Below are 5,685 nucleotides of genomic sequence, written 5' to 3'. Positions count from 1 at the left end.
CCCTGACTGTTGGGACCCACCGGACGGACCACCGTATTTCACGAAAAAAACATTCCCCCCACTATCAGCTCGGACCCACCGGAAGTGCCTCCTTATTACGCACAGAAAAATGAATACTCCCCCTGCTAGCTGGGACCCACCATGGTGGGAGGCTGACTTGTGAGCCTACTAAGTTGACGGGGACAGAGGGCTTTGTCAACTTAGTCAATATGAACGATTCTAGCTCCATTGACCGTACGATGTCCATCCAACGGCCGTCGTGCTTATTCAATCTCTGCTCTTCCTGCTCCAGCCGCTCAAACAAGCGCCGGCGGGACTGCCTGCTCCCTCCTCCCCGCGGCCGGCTGTGCTACCGCGCAGGCCTCACCGCCCCACCGTACTCCCATCGCTGGCCTAGCCATCCCTCTACTCACCCACACGGCCACACCTGTTGTTATTCTTCGGCGAGGGCAGACGAACCAGTAAACCCTCGTATAGTCATACTCCCCTCCGCGTGGGAAACAACTGCTGAGTCTTCCCTGCCTCCGTGTCATTCCCTTCCTAGGCCTTGCCGTCGTCCATCGCCCTAGTGCTCTCGGCGCGGCATGGTCAACGTGGTCAAGGAACGGCTTCCATCGGACGTGGACTGTACGTCGAGAGGCTGACAGCTGGGTCCACGGCCGCAGCAAGGAGGTGCCTTGTTATTATGTGCAAAATAATTATTCCTCCACCTGACATCTGGGACCCACCGAAAGAGGCCTCTGTGTTTCACAAAAAAAATGTGCCCCCAGCTGACATGTCAGACCCACCAGCTATCTTCGCACGCAAGGAAGTGCCTCCTTATTACGCACAAAAAAATGAATACTCCCCCTGCCAGCTGGAACCCAGCATAGTGGGAGGCTGACTTGTGGGCCTACCAAGTTGACAGGGATGGAGGGCTTTGTCGACTTAGTCAATATGAACAATTCTAGCTCCTGTTACCGTACGATGTTCATCCAACGGCCGTAGTGCTTCTTCAACCTCTGGTCTTCTTGCTCCAACCGCCCAAACCAGCGCCGGTCGTGCCGCGTGCTCCTTCCTCCCATGGCCGGCTGTGATGCCGCGGAGGCCTCACCGCACCCTACTACTCCCACCGCTGTCCAGGCCATCCCTCTACTCACCCACAGCCCCTGTTATTCTGCGGCAACAGCAGCCTCACACCGCAACCAAACCAGTGAATCCTCGTACTCCTCTTCACGTGGGCATCCACTGCTGCGTCTTCCCCGGCTCCGAGTCGTCCCCTTCCTAGGCCTCGCCGTCGTCCACCGCCGTGATGCTCTTGGCACGGCATGGTCAACGTGGCCAAGGAACAACTTCCATCGGACATGGATTGTACGTGGAGAGACTGACAGCTGGGTCCACGACCACCGCATGGAAGTGCCTACTTATTACGCGCAAAATAATGATTCCTCCACCTGACAGCGGGGACCCACCGGACGGGCCACCGTATTTCGCGAAAAATACGATTCGCCCCCCTGACTGCTGGGACCCACCAGCTACATCTTCGCACGCAAGGAAGTGCGTCCAGGCAAAAAAACGATTCGCCCCCCTGACTGCTTGGACCCACCAGCTACATCTTCGCACGCAAGGAAGTGCCTGACAGTCGGGACCCACCTGGTCGAAGTGTACGTAGCGTTGTCATTCTGGTCGCAAACATGTACGTAAATACTGGTCGATGTAGAGGCACGCACGTGTCGTAGATGTAGAGGCGCGCATGTGTCGTAGTAGAGGCGCGCACGTAGCATGTATACGTACATACAACGGCGAGGGTGCAAGAAAGAAAATACAGCCATGTACGTACATACGGGTAGGGTCTCGAATGCCTACTCGCACATACGTATATGGCTGGGTCGAAACAGAGAAACAGCATCATTGTCGTGTTGATGGGGAGCCAACCGGCTGGGTCGGAACGGAATGCGTGGTCGTGTTCATCGGGAGGGCTTGGACGGAACAGGTGATGGAAACGAGGCCTGGCGTACCGCACAACGGAGGAAACGGCCTTGTGTTCGACTGGCCACGTTCAAAACGGGGTCCTGTTGATCGGGAGGGGCTTGGCGTACCGCAAAACGGAGGAAATGGACCTCCTACGGTCGAAACGGGGGTCCTGTTGATCGGGAGGGGCGTGGCGTACCGTAAAACGGACGAAACAGACTTGTGTTGGAGCGCTACGGTCGAAACGGGGGGGAGGGGTGTGGCGTACCGCAAAATGGACAAAATGGACTTGTGTTGGAGCGCTACAGTCGAAACGGGGGGGGGAGGGGTGTGGCGTACCGCAAAACGGGACTCCACGGGATACTGTTCATCTCCACCGTCGACCTCCTCTAGCCTCCACGGGCTCCTGTTCATCCAGCCTCCACCGCGTGCTACTCCACCGGCTACTGTTCAACCACCCCTCCATGGGCACCCCTCCACCATCTACTATTCATCCAGCCCTCCACACCACGGGGTCATGTTCAACCACCCCTCCACCATCTACTATTCATCCAGCCCTCCACACCACGGGTTCCTGTTCATCCAGAGGCAACGCCACCGATCACTGTTCATCCAACCCCCCCCCCTGCAACGCTCACTGTTCATCCTAGAGGCAGCATCGATCGGCTTTAGTTAGCAGCAGTAGCGAAGGAATCGCTCCATCGGGTTCAGTTAACAGCCATCGATAGATCGCTCGGGTTCAGTAACGCGTAGCGTGCAGTGCAATCGCTCGGGTTCAGTTAGAGCCCAACGCCTCGCTCGGCTTCAGTTAGAGCCAACACCTCGCACACACGCACATACGCACGAGAGAAACGCGCATTGCTCCGCCACCGACCTCCCACCGTAACCGGTAACTCCCCAAAACTTTCCTCCCCCTCGCTTCTACCACGGTTTTTTCCGTCATGGACGGCCCAAAGAATGTCATGCAGCTGCGTCTCCGGCCCGCCCAGGATGAAAAGCCCATTTTCTGTCATGATTTTTTGTCATAGAAGTAGGAGCCCACCACATCTATGATGATACCGGGTTTTGTCACAATTATCATCATAGAAGTGTCATATGTATGACAGAAAAAAAAATTCGTTCGGCCCAAAATGTCACGGAGGTGTCTTTTTTTTGTAGTGCTTGCTTCGCCGCCCCATGCCCTGCGCTCACCGAGGCGCACCCGTCGGGGCCCCATGGTGCTACCTACTCCCTCGCACTCGGGCCAGCAACGAGTTCGTGCTTGTCTTAGAAGCCCGCGCCCCCAACCCCCAACCCCACCCAACGCTTCACCGCGGCTACGGTTTCTCACCCAACCTTCCCCGCCGCCGCCCGCACGGGAGGAACAAGCCCGAGTCTCCAGCGGCCATGAGCAACGGCAAGGACACCCTTGACCTCTCCGCCTTCGGCGCCGCTGTCCCGCTCCTGCTCCCACGTGTCTGATCCGATAACTGGTATGTCTGGCACTGCGTCCGGTTCTTCGCTGCTCGTTTTTGGGTTGTGGGGTGAGATTTGTGACGGTTTGCTTGGTTTTTGTAGTTGTTCCATGAGTCCTTTGATGAGGGCTTCGAGGGGAGCTGGATCGTCTACAGCAAGGAAGAGTGTGCAGGTAAATTCCGTCTCTCTCTCTCTCCCTCTCTCTCCCCTTTTCTGCTTATCTTGTCCGATCTATGAGAGATCCGTGGATGTAGCGGAGTTCTGAATCTGATGTGGTGAAGTGGTGATACGCTTCTATGTGGAATTCGATTCCAGTGTGCAGGCGAGGTAGTGACGATAAAGTATGAGTGCGACAGTTAGCCACTCAACCATATCAAATATTCTCTATGTACAGTTTCCCTGCTGGCATAACTCTCCTCGTCAACCATTCGAAATATTCATCATATGGTAGCAACATGGTGCTACGCTTAGCTCTTTACTACCTAGCAATTGTCTACACAATTAAATCAATATCTCCATGCTCTGCATAGAGTTGATGAAAATTGTTGCTACAAATGATAGAAGCAAAATGCAGTGCCTAGCTCTAAATTACCTTAATATACTTGATTCTTGATCGAGATTCTGATAATACCGATGGAACGAAGTATAGCTATTAGTAGATGCTAACTGTAGAATCATGTAATTTCCAACTTTTTCCATATTGTTCATTGATGTTTGCCCTGTTATTTCCGTACTAAAGGTAGGATTTCTGTGTTAAACCTACGCCTGTTGTTCTTCGTTTATCTCTATTGTTTCCCAGGTAGCTAGTTATCAGTCTGACTCCATTTCCTGTCAAAATCTGTTGTTCCACCAATATTTTTTGCACAATACTTCATGTATCAAGTTTTGATATAAATCTTTCATGCAGGTGTATGGAAGCACGAGAAGAGTGATAGTCATGAAGACTATGATCTCCTTGTTAGCGAGCCAGCCAGGATATATGCCATAGTCAAAGAGCTTGATAGTCCTATTACTTTGAAGGATGGGTTGTCCTGTAGTTCGAAGTGAGGCTTCAGAATGGCCATACTGTTATTAGCTTACTCTTCATGTCTTAATTTTTTTCTATGCTCAATGTAGCTATATTAGACGGTTTCTTGTGTAGTTGTATTCCCGATGTGAAGTCTATGGTTTTGTGGCAGTCATGTGTGCACCACATAAGCTTAGCTATGTTAGTTCCGTGATCATGATTGGCTCACTGTCCATATCTTGATGTGATTTTGTGCTTAAAACAGTTCTCCAGTTAGACTAATCTTGATTTAAACTGTGTGTTTTTGTGTCCAATAGTTATGCGCCGCATGAGCTAAATTTTGTTGTCCATCAGCATGGTTGACTTGTCATTTATGTGGATGTTTGTTAGTTTGTGATTGGTAGTGTATGTAATGGTATACGGAAGGTTGCACTACTTAACCAGCTTGCTTAGAATTGGGGTATTTCTGTATTAATAATTTTATCATTCCTGAACTCAGCTCGTTTGAGATCTGTACTGTTAGCACTGGGATAGATTTGTGCTTGTTGTAGTATATATGACCTTAATTTAAATATGAGTGACGTCCCAGTCATTTTAATTATGATTAGTAATAGCACTTCTGATTTGATGGTGAAATCGTAAAACTGATACTGTGCTTTTGTTAACCGTATATTCTAATGCTATCATATGTAAGAAATGAATGGATTTCATCCTTACTGATTGATGCTCTCTTTCAATTAATAATACATGCATGCCTTTATGTTTTGTGTTCATTGCCTGATTTTATAATAGTTCTGGCCTCTTGCAAATAAACATTATACCTGTTTGCATTGTAATACTGAGTGTGGAGGTTCATTCGCCGCTCCCGCTCCAGCAAATTTAGTTGATTCTTTGATGGTGCGCTAAGACTGGGCGTGGAACATTAGTTTTTATGATCTAAAATTGCATGTTGTTCTTGTGGTGATGAAGGTGGGTGGAGTCATCTGCTTTTTTCTCTCTCCCTTTTGGGGGGCTTTACCAACTAAACCATGACTCATCCAGTGATGACTGGTCATGTACTAGCTAGCTAATAATCTTGCTTCGCTACAGAATGAACGAATGGTATCTCAGTTTGTACCTCATCTAGCACACTACCTAAAATTAATGTAATTAGTAGAATTACCTTATGATTCCTCAGTTTTCTTCAAATTATGGTTGCTCTACTGCTAGTGTCTTACTAGCTTGTTCTGGCTCATCGTGTTCCTGCTTGTAGTTGATTTTCGATGTGCCTAAGT

The 5,685-nt window shown here is 50.1% G+C and overlaps 1 long non-coding RNA gene across 1 annotated transcript; it reads left to right on the top strand.

Moving 5' to 3' along the window:
- Positions 1-3,203: 3,203 nt before the first annotated feature.
- On the top strand, positions 3,204-4,693 carry LOC123134229 (uncharacterized). The gene is made up of 3 exons (XR_006465588.1): positions 3,204-3,422; positions 3,508-3,577; positions 4,313-4,693. It is a non-coding gene; the product is annotated as an uncharacterized lncRNA (long non-coding RNA).
- The last annotated feature ends 992 nt before the right edge of the window (positions 4,694-5,685 follow it).

This window comes from Triticum aestivum, chromosome 6B (assembly GCF_018294505.1).
Source record: "Triticum aestivum cultivar Chinese Spring chromosome 6B, IWGSC CS RefSeq v2.1, whole genome shotgun sequence".
NCBI lineage: Eukaryota > Viridiplantae > Streptophyta > Magnoliopsida > Poales > Poaceae > Triticum > Triticum aestivum.
This window is presented reverse-complemented; position numbering and strand designations above follow the sequence as displayed.